The sequence below is a fragment of the Rhinopithecus roxellana genome, chromosome 16, assembly GCF_007565055.1.
Source record: "Rhinopithecus roxellana isolate Shanxi Qingling chromosome 16, ASM756505v1, whole genome shotgun sequence".
Lineage (NCBI taxonomy): Eukaryota > Metazoa > Chordata > Mammalia > Primates > Cercopithecidae > Rhinopithecus > Rhinopithecus roxellana.
The window spans coordinates 117,516,387-117,535,513 of NC_044564.1; the positions used below are offsets into that span (position 1 = coordinate 117,516,387).

The 19,127-nt window shown below is 39.0% G+C and overlaps 1 long non-coding RNA gene across 1 annotated transcript; it reads left to right on the forward strand.

The window, feature by feature from the left end:
• The first annotated feature begins 1,947 nt into the window (after nt 1–1,947).
• On the forward strand, nt 1,948–18,813 carry LOC115893907. The gene is made up of 3 exons (XR_004053921.1): nt 1,948–2,053; nt 17,907–17,979; nt 18,561–18,813. It is a non-coding gene; the product is annotated as an uncharacterized LOC115893907 (long non-coding RNA).
• The last annotated feature ends 314 nt before the right edge of the window (nt 18,814–19,127 follow it).

The window sequence follows — 19,127 nt, forward strand, 5'->3', positions numbered from 1 at the left end:
GGCTCATATTCGGTTCCTAATTTAAAGAAAATGTTTAGGGAGGGGAGGCGGGCAAAGAATAAATATATTGAAAACATCATCTATAAAACCAAGGAAGGATTACGTTGATGGACTAATAATTATATTTAAAATGTGTGGTGGATTATTACTTTTAAAGGGTCTTCTATTATTTATAACATCTCTCCAAATAAATAGGACTCCCCTCACTGAATGAAATGCATGCATTTCCATATATAAATTAAATGATCTGTCAGCATGGAATTGAGAAAAGTGAAACAAATCAAACTGAATTTCAACCCTGTACTGGACTTCATAGAGTTGTCCTAAACCTCTTGGAACATTATTCAAATAACCCCTAGCTCATTGAAGTGCATTGTGTTTCTTCACCTCACTTAGAGGACAGGATTGCTGTGAAATTCAAATAAAAACCCCTCTGTGAAAGCTGAACCATGAGGTAACTAGCATCCTAAACCTGCCTAACCTTCACACAGGCACCTGCCAGTCAACAGTTCTCCAAGAACTGATGAGCTCATGATCAAGAACATACCAACTAGGCAGAAAAGGAATCTTAAATGAGCAGCTTCTTAAAAAAGGAGAAGAAATAGAAGAAGAAAGATGATGGAAAGGAGGAAGGGATATCCAAAACAGATTAGAGAGAAGAGAAAAAAATACCTTCAATCATTTGACACCTCTAATTTCTCCCTACCAGTCATGCCCAGACTTCCCTTTCTTCCCACAGCTTAGATCCTGGGTGCCCACTTTAAAGAATTCCTTTATCAATAGAGTATTTTTACTTCCTCTACTATGCAGCATTCACTGATTTGCTTTATTAATGTTACAATCTGAACACTGCTGCTGAAAACTGGGAGAATTTTAAAAAATATCCAACCCTGTGAATTGGGGCTACAACAAATTGATAGTCTCAAACCTTACTGGAGCTCTCAACACTCTGTGGATTTGTCTGTTCAACACAGAGCAATCATTCACATTTCTCCTTCACTCTCCTCTCAAGCTGCCTCCATGGCCACTATTTCACTGACCCCAAGCGGGTCTGGAAGCTCTACCAATTCTTGGCTCTCCACAGGTAAAACCTCCCTTTATTAGTAATAGAATCCAGGACAGGAAATTTATTCAGTTTTCTCCCACAAGTCTTCAAGTTAAGCTTCGTTCCCATCCATTTTCCTCTCTTCCTCCCAACCCAATATATGGTTGTGTCCTTTGCTGTCTAAGGACAGTCCCTCTATCTGTGCTTTGGTGAACTTCTCCAGAACTTGCCCCTTTGAGCTATCCCCATGCCATTGTGTGTCATTAACCCCATCCCTGTTTCTCCCATGAATCCTTTCTATCAGCACTACACAGAGAATATGTTCACCCATGTTAAAATACTGAAGTTTCTCCCAGATAACAAACCACAAAACAAGCTGAGTATGTGTCCTCTTCCAGTTACTAACATTTTTGTTTTCAGCCCTTTGGAACCTAACTTCTATAAGAATTGTGCATACTCCTAGTCTCTCATTTCTCATCCCCTATTTTCAAATCAAACCATTATCGTCTGGCTTTCTTCCCTTCATTCATATCTCATCCCAATGGCACATGCCATTGTGCAATATGTAATTCATAAATATTTGGTGAATGAATCGAACTTGTTTTGCCCCACCTCCCCACTATCTTCAGCCAAGTTTATCAAAAACCTCACTGTTGCTATATCCACCAAACGTTGCTCATTTCTTATCAAATGGGCTTATTCGCAGCATATGACACTGCTGTCATCATGTCTTCTGGATTCCTCTTTTTTTCCCCTATAACAACTCTATCAAGCTACAATTCACATGCCTTAAAATTCACCTTTTTTGAAGTGTACAATTGAGCGATTTGTAGTATATTCACAGAGTTGTGCAAACTTAACCACTATCTAATTCCAGAACATTTACATCACTTCAAAGAAACCCCATACCCTATAGCAGTCACTCCCAGTTCTCTTCTTCCACCCATTCCCTGGCGACCACTAATCTACTTTCCGTCTCTATGGATTTGACTACTCAGGACATTTTATGTAAGTGAAGTCATTTAAAATGTGGTCTTTTGTGACTGGCTTATTTCACTTAGTATAATATTTTCAAGATTTATTCATGTTGTAGCATGTATCAGCATGTCATTTTTAAATGGCTGAGTAATATTCCATTGCATGTGTGTGTGTGTGTGTATATATATATATATATATATATATATATATATATCATTTTGTTTATTTATTCACCTGTTGATGAACAATTGGGTTGCTTCTAACTAACTTGTTACTATAAATAATGCTGTTATGGAAATGTGTGTACAAGTTTTTGTATGAAAGTGCATTTTTATCTAGAACTAGAAACATCCATTTGACCCAGCCATCCCATTACTGGGGATATAACCAAAGGATTATAAGTCATGCTGCTATAAAGACACATGCACACGTATGTTTATTGCGGCACTATTCACAATAGCAAAGACTTGGAATCAATCCAAATGTCCATCAGTGACAGACTGGATTAAGAAAATGTGGCACATACACACCATGGAATACTATGCAGCCATAAGAAAGGATGAGTTCGTGTCCTTTATAGGGACATGGATGCAGCTGGAAACCATCATTCTCAGCAAACTGTCACAAGAACAAAAAACCAAATACCGCATGTTCTCACTCATAGGTGAGAATTGAACAATGAGATCACTTGGACACAGGAAGGGGAGCATCACACACCGGGTCCTATTGTGGGGAGGGATGAGGGGGGAGGTATAGCATTAGGAGATATACCTAATGTAAATGACGAGTTAATGGGTGCAGCACACCAACATGGCACATGTATACATATGTAACAAACTTGCACGTTGTGCACATGTACCCTAGAACTTAAAGTATAATAATAAAAAAAAGAAAGTGCATTTTTATTTTTCTTATATACCTAAAACTGAAATTGCTAGGTCATATGGTAACTCTGTGTTTAACATTTTGAAGAACTGTCAAGTTTATTTCCAAAGGAGGTGTACCATTTAACATTTCTGCCAGCAATATATGAGGGTATCATTTTCTCCACCATTTTCATCCTTGTCAAACTTGTTACTTTTTAAATTTTAGCCATCCTAGTCAGTGTGAAGTAGTGTCTCACTGTAGTTCTGTTTTGAATTTTCCTCATGTAGTATTATGTTGAACATCTTTTCATGGGTTTATTGGCCATTTATATATCTTTGTTTGAAGAGGAATGTCTACTCAGATACATGCCCATTTTTTAATTGCATTGTTTATCTTTATTGTTGAGTTGTGATCATTCCTTGTATATTCTGGATACAAGTCTCCTATGAAATATATGGTTTGCAAACACTTTCTCTCATTATCTGGGTTGCCTTTTTCACCTTCTTGGTGGTTACCTTTGAGGCAAAAACTTTTTAAATTTGATCTTATCCACTTTACATACTTACTCTGTCTTCACTTTTGCTTCCAGTATCGTATCTAAGAAACTTTTACCTAACTCAAAGTCATGAATATATACTACTATATTTATTTATAAGAGTTTCATACTTTAATTTCTGATATTTAGGTCTATGATCCATTTTATGTTAGCTTTTCTGTACAGTGTGAGGAAGGGTCCATCTTCATTTTTTTCCAGGTAGATAGCCAGTTGTTTCAGCACCACTTGTTGAAAAGACTATTCTTTTCATATCGATTTGTCTAGGCAACCTTGTCAAAAATCAATTAACTATATTGTAAGGATTTATTTCTGAATTTTCATTTCCACTGCATTAGTTTATAGCCTATCTTTATGTGAGTACAACATTTTCTTAAATACCATACTTTTGTTGTAAGTTATGAAATTAAAAAGTGTGAATTTTTAACTTTATTTTTCTTTTTAAAAATCATTTTGTTCCTTCTAGGTCGCTTGCATTTTCCTGTAAGTTTTAAAATCAGTTTGTCAATTTCTGCAAAAGGAAGCACTAGGATTTTGATAGGGACTACACTGATTTTATAGTTCAATTTGGGAAGTACTGCTATCTTAACAATATTAAATTTTTCAATCTATAAATGTGGTTAAATTTCAATTTATTCAGGTCTTCTTTAATTTCCTTCAGCAATGTCTTATGGTTTCAGTGTACATGTCTCACATTTCTAAGCCTCGTGGACTATGTACTTTTTAAAAATTAATTAGTAAACTTTGGTACAGCAGAATTTAAACTAATAATTATAATAAGTTACCTGAATATATTCTCAATGAAGAATCTTTCTGTGTTTTTATTTTATTTCTTTAATATCGGAAACTCTTTTAATCCATGTATGATATTATTTAGTTTATAATTATGTGTTTGGGCCATACCTTCCTGTTTCTTAGTGTGTTTCACAGCTTCGTGTTGAAAACTGGATGTTTTTCATCATCTAATGTGGCAACTCTGGAAATAAGATTCCTCCCTTCCCAGGGTTTTCTCTTGTTGCTGTTTGTTGTTCCTGCTGTTTGAAGTTTGTTTGGTGACTTTCCTCAACTTATTATTTAAAGTCTGCACTGTGTTGTGTGTGGCCGCTGAAGTCTCTGCTGAGTCAGTTTAGTGGTCAGCGAATGATTAGATAAAAATTTCTATGAATGACTTGAATCCATAGGTCTCTCACACTTCACCATGGATCTCTGAGTGGATGTGTTGGGGCACCGTTTCAACATTTTGCCAGTTTTCAACTCTGCCTTAGCTTTCAGTTCCTGCTTATGCAGATCCTCAGTGTCAGCCAGCGTAAGATATTAGGATCTTCTCAACTCTTTCCTGGGCATTCTCACAGCCCTGCACATGTGCATCGTTTTGCAGATGCCCTTGAATATGTTGGAGTCTTTTAAAGCCCCCGGTAAATGTTTCATTTTTCAGCTTTTTCCTTTAAGATTCTTAGCCTCTTATTTGCCCTAATTGATACAGCTGGTATCACTATCTCAGGCAGCTTCAGTTTAAATGGAGGACACTGTTCATTTTTCACAAACACCCTGGGGATACAGCATTTCCCCAGTGAATGAGCTCTGAGTCAGTTAAAAGAAAGCCAGTCTGAATGAATGGGGCTTTCCAGGGAGTTGTCAGGCAGGTCAAATAGTGATAGTTCTCTGGAAATGGACTTTTGGGAGATCTCTAAACACTTTCTATCCCCCCCCGCAGTAGCTGTAAGACTGCTGGTTTTCACAATTACCATGCTTGTGAGGCTATTGGTTTTCACTGCTACTGTGCGGGAAAACAGAAATAGGAATAGTGTGTGTTAAAGTGCTACAAAGCTCTTTGCTATTCTTACAGAAATTCAGCTATTTTTCTTTAGTAAACATTCTTCAGATTGTTACAAGCTTTTGATTACGTTTTACAGCTCTGCAAAAGTTTATTTTGTCAATTTTTTTAGTGTTCTTTTTGCTGTTATGAAGTAAATTATCAGAAGTCTTTACTCCAGTTTTCAGAAAGTGTTCCTTCTCCTAATTATCTCTATCTCTCTAGCTACTCTTGGGAGGTTTAAAGGCTTTTCTTCTTAATGCATATGGCCCATAACTGGTTTTTGTTGTTGTTGTTATAGTTCTATGTTCGATGCTGTCCCCTGCTCTCTCACCTTTAATCAAGTCCTTGGATATCCTGATTCTCTACTATGGCTTCTGCTAGCATATTTGTGATGGTGATTTCTCATTTGTAACTCCAGCACATGTGCTTCTCCTGAACTCCACACTCTTTTATCTAAGTGTCTGTAGATAACTCTTGAAAGACTCATAGGCATCTTAAATCCAATGTGTTCAAAACTAAATGCATCATTAACGTTTCCCTCCAACCCCATATCTGCATTTTGATGTTCCTTATCACAATTAACAGCACTACTATATACATAGTCAAAAAAATCAACCAACTGCAACCCTTCATACTTCCTTTCTCTATCCCGTAGAGCAGCTCAAGTGGTATTGTATCTGATAATCCCATTTTCCTGCATTTTGATAACCTTGCTTCCCATTTCTTGGCCACTTGCTACATTTAGAAAGGAATTAAAGTGCTTTAATGAAATCTACAAATAATTTCAAGATTTGGATTCTGTCATGCTCTCCAGGATCATGTTTTTATACTCTGCCAGCCACCTTGAATTTTCATTTTCATATTTTACTTTATCTTTAGTATTTGCGGTCCCGAGAGAAATCTCCATGTGCTTATATTAGATCTCACATATTTTTGCTTATGCTGCCTTGAGTTGGATTCTGTTACTTGCAACCAAAAATCCTAAATAACAAAATAAGCTTCAGAGCATAACTACAGCATTAGTTATCTTGCTTTACTCATTATTCTAATTTTTCTCACTAATATATCTACTCTTAGCTGAGCTGATGAGGCTGCTGTCACACCCAGTGTGGTCCAGACTCTTCCAGTCTATCTTCTTGTTATGTTCTTGACAGATCTCATCAGCAAACTCTCTCCTCACAGCTCATATTATGCCAAAAGATCAGCCTTACCCATTAATTTAGTCTCTGAATAGAGAGTTGCTGTCTCTCTCTCATTTTTTTTCTCTTCTCAGACAAAATCCCCCTTCTGTCAGGAAGAAAAAAAATGTGTGTTTACTAGCTAAAATTTCCAACTAGTATATGAACTGTTATTGTCCTAGGAGCAAAACCCGATTGGACACTTTTCTCTTTTCTACATCCAGTATATGTAGATTACATAACCCCTTTGAGAACTGTAAAATGGCACACAATGGTTATTATTTATTCTAACTGCTGGGAGGCAGATTTGGGTTCTGGAATTATCATTTGTCTAAATTCATGTTCATTGATTATGAGGGCAGTTTAAGATACAAATTGCTCCTTGGCTCTGACAAGCATGTGTTGCTAACTTGTTTCCTCTTACTGGCTAGTTCCTGACTTTGAGATAGTGGTTTTATCATTCCATCTCACTTTCTTTCTTTCCTTTTTTATTCTTTTTTTTTTTTTAACTTGTTAAATCTGGTAAAGTCCATCAGAACTTGAGGATTGTTAGGAGAATTAACTCTGTAAATGGACACAAAAAGCCTAATATGGGATCTTGCCAGTGATAGTCATTTGATAGATGACAGCTCAGTTTATTGTCATCAGCATGGTCATTCACCATGTAACCTCTGCTGTTAACAGATTTCAGACTGTAATCTTTTGTTTCTCCTTTCTAATCCTGAACTTCCTCTGACTGTTCCATTTTGGTTCCGAGCAAGCAGGCCGCTTGTGTCTGAATCTGGCAGATCCTGAAATCTCTGCTTGGCTTTGTCAGACAAGTTCAGGCATGTACAGACATGTCCATGAGTTTCTCAGAAGGTTGACTCTGCCAAAGCCAGAACACCACTCCCCCTCTTTCCACTGGGTCTTGTGCTCCAAGCTGTTGGACATAAGTTTGTGCTTTCGAAACTTCAGTATTTACACGGAGTCTGTGCCTCTGATTTACCCAGTGTCCAGCTGCTGATACTTATCTTGAAATTTCTAAGTGCAAGGCTGCAATCAAAGCATCAGGGGACAGAAATGAACAAATAAAGATGTTTGGGGACTGCCTGCTTTTCTCATGCGATTTGCACATTTTTCTTGGCTTGCGTAATCTGAGGAGGCTGGGACCATAGGCCCCTTCATTCCTTGGCCCAGTGGCTGCACATGGCAATGTTACAAATACAGGAGCTGGACATTCAGGAGGGGCCTCACCCCTGCTAGGAAAGCATCCACCTCTGTGCCTCCCAGACAGCGTTGACGCATTCAGACATGCTGGACAAAGAACGTACAGTCTACATTCCCTGGCCTTTGAAGGGAAGATGTTGCAATGTACAGGCAGTTGGAAGTGTTTTGCCTAATTCATCAAAACATTCACATTTGCTAGTAATACAATGTATCTATGATGAGAAGGACTCAGGGGAAATCACTGTGGATTAAGGGTAAAATGGCTCATGTCCCCTAATTTCTACCATTCGGCTAAGCTTTGAAGCAGCCTCCCTTCATTCATGAAAGTGTTGTAGGGTTGTTAAAAATGCATGGGCTTTGGAACCAGATGGATCTGTGGTTCAGACTTGCTAGCTGTGGGATCTTGGGCAACATACCCTTTCTAAAGCCTCTGCTCTCATCTGGAAAGTCAGGGCGGTAAAACTAAACTCTTAGAGCTTTTACAAGGATTCTTTGAGATAATGTATAGTGCTTAGCAGGGTAACAGACACAGTAAGTGCTATAAATGAACTTTTATCATTCACCTACTTTTTAAGTGCCTACCATGTGTCAGGAACCCAGCCAGGCACTTAGCATTTCTTTGCCCTCAATTTGGTTGGACATGGCAATGAGAGTTGGAATACAAGGAGAAGCGTATTTTGAAAGAGGAAAAGAAGACTTAACTTTAGACCCAGCATCACCTAAAACGAATTCATATGGTTTTGGGCAAGAGATATTTCTCTAGACCTCAGTTACTTCAGCTGAAAAGCAGAGTAACCATTTCTGCCCTAAGAACCAATGGGAAGGCATAATTATTATTATTACAATTATAATAGATGGCATTAATATAGAGCTTTTTGCTTCTTAGCACTTTCTAAGCATTTTACATTTACTGATTTATTTACTCTTCACAACTGCCCTAGGAGAATTATTACACAGATTTGACTAACAAAGGAATTAAGAGACCAAGAAGTTAAATGATTTATTCATAGATAGAATCAGAAATCAGCTAGTCTGGCTCCAGAGTCTTTTCCCTCAATCATCACACTTTGTACTTGGTGGACAATAAAACCTTGCACAAATATGAAGATTTATTACTATGCTGGAAATTTTTACCCAAAAAACTAGTATTTTCATCTGATCATTGTAGGCTCCAATATGGTTTTTTTTTTTTTTTTTTTTATACTTTAAGTTCTAGGGTACATGTGCATAACGTGCAGGTTTGTTACATATGTATATTTGTGCCATGTTGGTGTGCTGCACCCATCAACTCGTCAGCACCCATCAATTCATCATTTATATCATGTATAATTCCCCAGTGCAATCCCTCCCCCCTCCCCCCTCCCCATGATAGGCCCCAGTGTGTGATGTTCCCCTTCCCGAGTCCAAGTGATCTCATTGTTCAGTTCCCACCTATGAGTGAGAACATGCGGTGTTTGGTTTTCTCTTCTTGTGACAGTTTGCTAAGAATGATGGTTTCCAGCTGCATCCATGTCCCTACAAAGGATGCAAACTCATCCTTTTTTATGGCTGCATAGTATTCCATGGTGTATATGTGCCACATTTTCTTAATCCAGTCTGTCACAGGTGGACATTTGGGTTGATTCCAAGTCTTTGCTATTGTGAATAGTGCTGCAGTAAACATACGTGTGCATGTGTCTTTGTAGTAGAATAATTTATAATCCTTTGGGTATATACCCAGTAGTGGGATGACTGGGTCATATGGTACATCTAGTTCTAGATCCTTGAGGAATTGCCATACTGTTTTCCATAATGGTTGAACTAGTTTACAATCCCACCAACAGTGTAAAAGTGTTCCTATTTTTCCACATCCTCTCCAACAACTGTTGTTTCCTGATTTTTTAATGATTGCCATTCTAAATGGTGTGAGATGGTATCTCATTGTGGTTTCGATTTGCATTTCTCTGATGGCGAGTGATGATGAGCATTTTTTCATGTGTCTGTTGGCTGTATGAATGTCTTCTTTTGAGAAATGTCTGTTCATATACTTTGCCCACTTTTTGATGGGGTTGTTTGTTTTTTTCTTGTATATTTGTTTGAGTTCTTTGTAGATTCTGGATATTAGCCCTTTGTCAGATGAGTAGATTGCAAAAATTTTCTCCCATTCTGAAAGTGGCCTGTTCACTCTGATGGTAGTTTCCTTTGCTGTGCAGAAGCTCTTTAGTTTGATTAGATCCCATTTGTCAATTTTGGCTTTTGCTGCCGTTGCTTTTGGTGTTTTAGACATGAAGTCCTTGCCCATGCCTATGTCCTGAATGGTACTACCTAGGTTTTCTTCTAGGGTTTTTATGGTATTAGGTCTAACATTTAAGTCTCTAATCCATCTTGAATTAATCTTCATATAAGGAGTAAGGAAAGGATCCAGTTTCAGCTTTCTACTTATGGCTTGCCAATTTTCCCAGCACCATTTATTAAATAGGGAATCCTTTCCCCATTTCTTGTTTCTCTCAGGTTTGTCAAAGATTAGATGGCTGTAGATGTGTGGTATTATTTCTGAGGACTCTGTTCTGTTCCATTGGTCTATCGCTCTGTTTTGGTACCAGTACCATGCTGTTTTGGTTACTGTAGCCTTGTAGTATAGTTTGAAGTCAGGTAGCATGACGCCTCCAGCTTTGTCCTTTTGACTTAGGATTGTCTTGGCAATGCAGGCTCTTTTTTGGTTCCATATGAACTTTAAAGCAGTTTTTTCCAATTCTGTGAAGAAAGTCATTGGTAGCTTGATGGGGATGGCATTGAATCTATAAATAACCTTGGGCAGTATGGCCATTTTCACGATATTGATTCTTCCTATCCATGAGCATGGTATGTTCTTCCATTTGTTTGTGTCCTCTTTGATTTCACTGAGCAGTGGTTTGTAGTTCTCCTTGAAGAGGTCCTTTACATCCCTTGTAAGTTGGATTCCTAGGTATTTTATTCTCTTTGAAGCAATTGTGAATGGAATTTCATTCCTGATTTGGCTCTCTGCTTGTCTGTTACTGGTGTATAAGAATGCTTGTGATTTTTGCACATTAATTTTCTATCCTGAGACTTTGCTGAAGTTGCTTATCAGCTTAAGCAGATTTTGGGCTGAGACGATAGGGTTTTCTAAATATACAATCATGTCATCTGCAAACAGGGACAATTTGACTTCTTCTTTTCCTAACTGAATACCCTTTATTTCTTTCTCTTGCCTGATTGCCCTAGCCAGAACTTCCAACACTATGTTGAATAGGAGTGGTGAGAGAAGGCATCCCTGTCTTGTGCCAGTTTTCAAAGGGAATGCTTCCAGTTTTTGCCCATTCAGTATGATATTAGCTGTGGTTTTGTCATAAATAGCTCTTATTATTTTGAGGTACGTTCCATCAATACCGAATTTATTGAGCGTTTTTAGCATGAAGGGCTGTTGAATTTTGTCAAAAGCCTTTTCTGCATCTATTGAGATAATCATGTGGTTCTTGTCTTTGGTTCTGTTTATATGCTGGATTATGTTTATTGATTTGCGAATGTTGAACCAGCCTTGCATCCCAGGGATGAAGCCTACTTGATCATGGTGGATAAGCTTTTTGATGTGCTGCTGAATCCGGTTTGCCAGTATTTTATTGAGGATTTTTGCATCGATGTTCATCAGGGATATTGGTCTAAAATTCTCTTTTTTTGTTGTGTCTCTGCCAGGCTTTGGTATCAGGATGATGTTGGCCTCATAAAATGAGTTAGAGAGGATTCCCTCTTTTCCTATTGATTGGCATAGTCTCAGAAGGAATGGTACCAGCTCCTCCTTGTACCTCTGGTAGAATTCAGCTGTGAATCCATCTGGTCCTGGACTTTTTTTGGTGGGTAGGCTATTAATTGTTGCCTCAATTTCAGAGCCTGCTATTGGTCTATTCAGGGATTCAACTTCTTCCTGGTTTAGTCTTGGGAGAGTGTAAGTGTCCAGGAAATTATCCATTTCTTCTAGATTTTCTAGTTGATTTGTGTAGAGGTGTTTATAGTATTCTCTGATGGTAGTGTGTATTTCTGTGGGGTCGGTGGTGATATCCCCTTTATCATTTTTTATTGCGTCTACTTGATTCCTCTCTCTTTTCTTCTTTATTAGTCTTGCTAGCGGTCTGTCAATTTTGTTGATCTTTTCAAAAAACCAACTCCTGGATTCATTGATTTTTTGGAGGGTTTTTTGTGTCTCTATCTCCTTCAGTTCTGCTTTGATCTTAGTTATTTCTTGCCTTCTGCTAGCTTTTGAATGTGTTTGCTCTTGCCTCTCTAGTTCTTTTAATTGTGATGTTAGAGTGTCAATTTTAGATCTTTCCAGCTTTCTCTTATGGGCATTTAGTGCTATAAATTTCCCTCTACACACTGCTTTAAATGTGTCCCAGAGATTCTGGTATGTTGTATCTTTGTTCTCATTGGTTTCAAAGAACATCTTTATTTCTGCCTTCATTTCGTTATGTACCCAGTAGTCATTTAGGAGCAGGTTGCTCAGTTTCCATGTAGTTGAGCGGTTATGATTGTGTTTCTTAGTCCTGAGTTCTAGTTTGATTGCACTGTGGTCTGAGAGACAGTTTGTTATAATTTCTGTTCTTTTACATTTGCTGAGGAGTGCTTTACTTCCAATTATGTGGTCAATTTTGGAATAAGTGCGATGTGCTGCTGAGAAGAATGTATATTCTGTTGATTTGGGGTGGAGAGTTCTATAGATGTCTATTAGGTTCGCTTGCTACAGAGATGAGTTCAATTTCTGGATATCCTTGTTAACTTTCTGTCTCGTTGATCTGTCTAATGTTGACAGTGGAGTGTTGAAGTCTCCAATTATTATTGTATGGGAGTCTAAGTGTCTTTGTAAATCTCTAAGGACTTGCTTTATGAATCTGGGTGCTCCTGTATTGGGTGCATATATATTTAGGATACTTAGCTCTTCCTGTTGAATTGATCCCTTTACCATTATGTAATGGCCTTCTTTGTCTCTTTTGATCTTGGATGGTTTAAAGTCTGTTTTATCAGAGACTAGGATTGCAACCCCTGCTTTTTTTTTGGTTCTCCATTTGCTTGGTAGATCTTCCTCCATCCCTTTATTTTGAGCCTATGTATGTCTCTGCATGTGAGATGGGTCTCCTGAATACAGCAGGCTGATGGGTCTTGACTCTTTATCCAGTTTGCCAGTCTCTGTCTTTTAATTGGAGCATTTCGTCCATTTACATTTAAGGTTAATATTGTTATGTGTGAACTTGATCCTGCCATTATGATATTAACTGGTTATTTTGCTCGTTAGTTGATGCAGTTTCTTCCTAGCCTCGATGGTCTTTACATTTTGGCATGTTTTTGCGATGGCTGGTACCGGTTGTTCCTTTCCATGTTTAGGCCTTCCTTCAGGGTCTCTTGTAAGGCAGGCCTGGTGGTGACAAAATCTCTAAGCATTTGCTGATCTGTAAAGGATTTTATTTCTCCTTCACTGATGAAACTTAGTTTGGCTGGATATGAAATTCTGGGTTGAAAATTCTTTTCTTTAAGAACGTTGAATATTGGCCCCCACTCTCTTCTGGCTTGTAGAGTTTCTGCCGAGAGATCTGCTGTTAGTCTGATGGGCTTCCCTTTGTGGGTAACCCGACCTTTCTCTCTGGCTGCCCTTAAGATTTTTTCCTTCATTTCAACTTTGGTGAATCTGGCTATTATGTGTCTTGGAGTTGCTCTTCTGGAGGAGTATCTTTGTGGCGTTCTCTGTATTTCCTGAATTTGAATGTTGGCCTGCCCTGCTAGGTTGGGGAAGTTCTCCTGGATGATATCCTGAAGAGTGTTTTCCAACTTGGTTCCATTTTCCCCCTCACTTTCAGGCACCCCAATCAGACGTCGATTTGGTCTTTTTACATAATCCCATACTTCTTGTAGGCTTTGTTCATTTCTTTTTCTTCTTTTTTCTTTTGGTTTCTCTTCTCGCTTCATTTCATTCATTTGATCCTCAATCGCTGATACTCTTTCTTCCAGTTGATCAAGTCGGTTACTGAAGCTTATGCATTTATCACATATTTCTCGTGTCACGGTTTTCATCTCTGTCATTTCGTTTATGATCTTCTCTGCGTTAATTAGTCTAGCTGTCAATTCTTCCACTCTTTTTTCAAGATTTTTAGTTTCTTTGCGCTGGGTACGTAATTCCTCCTTTAGCTCTGAGAAGTTTGATGGACTGAAGCCTTCTTCTCTCATCTCGTCAAAGTCATTCTCTGACCAGCTTCGATCCGTCGCTGGCGATGGGCTGCGCTCCTTTGCAGGGGGAGATGTGCTCCTATTTTTTGAATTTCCAGCTTTTCTGCCCTGCTTTTTCCCCATCTTTGTGGTTTTATCTGTCTCTGGTCTTTGATGATGGTGACGTACTGATGGGGTTTTGGTATAGGTGTTCTTCCTGTTTGGTAGTTTTCCTTCTAATAGTCAGGACCCTCAGCTATAGGTCTGTTGGAGATTGCTTGAGGTCCACTCCAGACCATGTTTGCCTGGGTATCAGCAGCAGAGGTTGCAGAAGATAGAATATTGCTGAACAGCGAGTGTACCTGTCTGATTCTTACTTTGGAAGCTTCCTCTCAGGGGTGTACTCCACCCTGTGAGGTGTGGGGTGTCAGACTGCCCCTAGTGGGGGATGTCTCCCAGTTAGGCTACTCAGGGGTCAGGGACCCACTTGAGCAGGCAGTCTGTCCGTTCTCAGATCTCAACCTCCATGTTGGGAGATCCACTGCTGTCTTCAAAGCTGTCAGACAGAGTCATTCGGGTCTGCACAGGCCTCTGCTGCTTCCCCTTTTGTTGTTTAGCTGTGCCCTGTCCCCAGAGGTGGAGTCTACAGAGACAGTCAGGCTTCCTTGAGCTGCTGTGAGCTCCACCCAGTTGGAGCTTCCCAGCGGCTTTGTTTACCTACTTAAGCCTCATCAATGGCAGGCGCCCCTCCCCCAGCCTTGCTGCTGCCTCGCGGTTAGATCGCCGCAGACTGCTGTGTTAACAATGAGGGAGGTTCCGTGGGCGTGGGACTCTCCCGGCCAGGTGAGGGATATATTCTTCTGGTGTGCCCGTTTGCTTAAAGCGCGGTATTGGGGTGGGAGTTACCCTATTTTCCAGGTGTTGTGTGTCTCAGTTCCCCTGGCTAGGAAAAGGGATTCCCTTCCCCCTTGCACTTTCCAGGTGAGGCGATGCCTCGCCCTGCTTCAGCTCTCGCTGGTCAGGCTGCAGCAGCTGACCAGCACCGATTGTCCTGCACTCCCTAGTGAGATGACCCCAGTACCTCAGTTGAAAATGCAGAAATCACCGGTCTTCTGTGTTGCTCACGCTGGGAGTTGGAGACTGGAGCTGTTCCTATTCGGCCATCTTGCTCCGCCCAATATGGTTATTTTTAAGCGATCTGAATCAATTTCTCTTTACTTTTTCTCAGGATTTTATTATAAAAATTTTCAAATAAATCATATAAAGTATTTTTATAGTAAACATACATATACCTACCACTCAGATTCTGTAACTAACATTTTACTGTTAATATATCTTATCACATATCTCTCTCTAGATCTTCCCCATCTCTCTCCATCAACCAATCTTATTTGTGATATACTTAAAACTAAGTTCGAAGGCATCACTGTGTTTCACCCAATTCTCCAGTATGAATGTCATTAATTAGAATTTCATCTACTTTATGATCCATTTTGTTCTTTTCCAAAATGAATTTTAGGTTTCATATCTGCAATGAAGATTTGTAAATCTCAGAAAATACTAAGAAATTGGTATTTCTTAGTAAGAAAATACTCAGAAAATGTTAAATTAATAACAAAGCATGGGACAGTCGACTTTTAATATTGTAACTTCATTAATATTATCATTATTGTTAGTATTGTAGTTGATTTTCACACCTGATTTTTCAATCCTAACAGCCAGTCTGCTATTCAGCTGCTATTTTTCCTGTTCAGACCTTCCATTTCATCCCCAGACATAATGACTCCTGCTCAATTTTTCCCACTTCCACCCTCACCCTCCTGTGCCCAAATTCAACCACAGTTTGCTTTCTGCCAGACCTCCATATATCCAGTGGGATTCCAATGCTACCACAGAATTCCACATGGTATCCAAGTATCTGACTGACCCAGCCAATTATTACAATAGCACCTTATATTTAGTTGGTGCTGGTTCATTATTTCATTCAGTAAGTATTTATCAACAGCCTATTTAACCAGGTGACCAGGAAGAGGGAAGGCAAAGCATGAGCTAGGAGCATTGAGTAAATAAAGAATTAGATCAACTAACTCACATGTATGACATAACTTCTATGTACACAACATTGCTATCAAGGAGTTTATAGTCAAGTCAGGGGAAGAAAACAAATGCACATGAAACAATTGGAGACCAGCTGTAGAGAGAGAAACAAGCAAAATTTCTATGTAGTCATGTAGAATGGTTTGTGTGAATGTCTGCCAAAGAGATGTAGAAAAAAATGCTTTTAGGATTCCACTTCTGGAGAGAAATGAGACTGTAAATTAATATTGGTTCGATCTAAGGCCATGTCCTAATAGAGGGAATAAAAGAGAGTGTTCTAAAAAATAGAATTATTAAATGAAATGTTTTTTTAAAAACAAATTATGTTGGGCAATTGATAAAATGTCTTAGAATATGTGAAGAGGCTGGCCACGGCGGCTTATGCCTGTAATCCCAGCAATTTGGGAGGCTAAGGTGGGCAGATCACCTGAGGTCAGAAGTTCAAGACCAGCCTGGCCAACATGGTGAAGCCTTGCTGTCTCTACTAAAAATACAAAAATTACTCAAGCGTGGTGGCGAGTGCCTGTGATCCCAGCTACTCTGGAGGCTGAGACAGAAGAATCACTTAAACCCAGGAGGTGGAGGTTGCAGTGAGCTGAGATCACACCACTGAACTCCAGTCTGGGCGAAAAAGTGAGACTCCGTCACAAAAAAAAGAATATGTGAAGAGATTGAGCGAAGAGTCAAAAACTTAAAGCTGGAGCCAGAGCCAGATGCCACAAGGATGAATTCAATACAGTGAGAAAGATGGCTGTGATTCAGAGATAACATCTTTTCTAGTACTGTTAGAGCTGAAAATGTTTGGCAGCATATTGTGTACCCAAATCAGACAGAGATGAGTGGTAACATTCTACTTAATTGACGAAGAATCAGTAAACAGAGATTGGATCCCAGTGAAGTAACCAAAGAAAAATCCAACAGAAGAAGCCAATGATTATAAAGACTGAAAGAACTATCGGTAGCAAATTCAAGAAGTCTTATGGAATGAGTACAAGTTGGTGACCTGATTCTGTTGCCTTCTAGGTATAAGAACTCCAGTTTTATGAGCTCCAGCGTTCTAAGTTATAAAAGTAGAATAGAATTTGCTCTTGAGGGGTGTTGTATGGATTGAATGAGATGCTAAACAAAGCATGTGTAGCATAGGACCTGGTTGAGAGAGCTTGCTGATAATTTCAGTTTGTTTTCTGCACATGGGTCCTTTCAGCCTAGTATAGAATTGTGGGAATTCCCACTGAACATCATGAGCCTTTATTGTGGCCAGAGTTAACAGATCTGGCCCATGTTCTACATTGCCCTTGAGCATGTGTGATGACTTTGAATGAATAATTTTTTAAAAAAAGAAAAAGGCACCTTTTGTTGAATATTAGTTGTTTACATTTCTTCCTCAGATAATAATAATAATAATAATAATAATAATAATAATAATAAAGCCATCATTTCACCAAGCCTGTGCACATAGGTTGGTGAATACAGCACGGATTGGGTTTGAGCCCCAACTCATCTTCTCAGCCATGACAACCCCTCCCTGTCCATGTTTCAAGAAACTTTATTGGGAGAAGAGAGAAATTAGGCTATCTGATACACCAAAAAGGGATTTAGTAGGTAACATCAAAGGAGCCATTCAGAAACTAAGAACCATCTTTTTGGGTGACTGGAATTGACTGAAGGCATTAGAGAACTTCCAGTGTCTTCTCATCTCTAGGATTTGAGAACTAAGACTCTATATTCTATTGTAGCCTCAACCCCACCACATTATACTACCCTTTGTATATAAATAAGGTTACATTAAAGGTGATAATCTATATTTTCTTTTGCATAACAAAGGATTTTAACTCCAAACCTCAATTTGTTAACTCTTTGAAGACTATAGATGCCATACATAGGTTCACATGAAGCCCATTCACTCCAGGTACTTTATGATATTCACTATGTTTTACATTTACATTTACTTCCCCATTTCCCCCTCTTTCATGTTAGATCATGAATCCATTTGGAGAGGAAACCTCAGGACTTCCAAAAACACTACCTTATCAGGATGCTCCCAGAAATGGTATTTCTAGATGTTCTGCATTTCCAGGCAGCCTCAAAATGCCAAAGTTTGACTACATGCTCCCCAATAGTGAGCAGGAGTTTATTTGCATCCATTCAGTGCCATGTTTCTCTTCCTGAATACCAAAGATGCTATCTTTGTACTTCTGTACCCCACAGAGACCCTGTGTAATTACCTATAACCTCAGTCTCTGGGTCATGCCAGACATATCATAGGCATGCGGTTGTTCTCACCATTCCCCTTTCCTCCTTCTGTAAAACCTTCTCCATTCCATCACCTCCAACCAGTGCAAAACTACGCATATAAATAAACAGGCACCCAGACAGTTTTCAAACATGTATGAATCCCAGTGTTAGCCACAGTTTGGGCTCATATTACTACATAGTATATCAGGAGTATTTGTGAAGTCCTACACACGATGGCCAACTGAACTGTGTTTTGGGGATAACATTTTAAATGGAAAATTGGTTGATCCTGCTGTGCAGAAGTGCAGTCAAATAAGGATAGGTTTACTTTTCAAACATAACTGATTTTTTTAACAGAATAAAACAGTCTCATTTTAAACATTTTTAAAATTTCAGATCAACAAAAAGGAAAGATCAAAAGAAAGAGAGAGAGAAAGAAGAAGGAAGGAAGGAAGGAAGGAAGGAAGGAAGGAAGGAAGGAAGGAAGGAAGGAAGGAAGGAGGGAAGGAAGGAAGCTGCAGAAAAACTCAATATCCAGACAAGACATCTGCTCAATTTTGGATTGTATCATTCCAGAATTTTCCACAACATACTTAACTAGCTTCTAATTTTTTAATTAAAACATTTCTAACATTGTGCTATTTTAAACCATAAACATTCCTATGTCTTGAAGGAGATTCATGATTATCAACTTAGAATAAATTTTTAGAAGTGGAATCAGTGCCACACAAGCCCACAGCCAATCATTTGGCAATTTTTGCCACCTTCATTTAAAAAGTGTATCCCAGGCTGGGCACAGTGGCTCACGCCTGTAATCCCAACACTTTGGGAGGCCGAGGCAGGTGGATCACGAGGTCAGAAGATCGAGACCATCATGGCTAACACGGTGAAACCCTGTCTCAACCAAAAATACAAAAAATTAGCAGGAGTGGTGGCGGGCACCTGTAGTCTGAGGCTGAGACT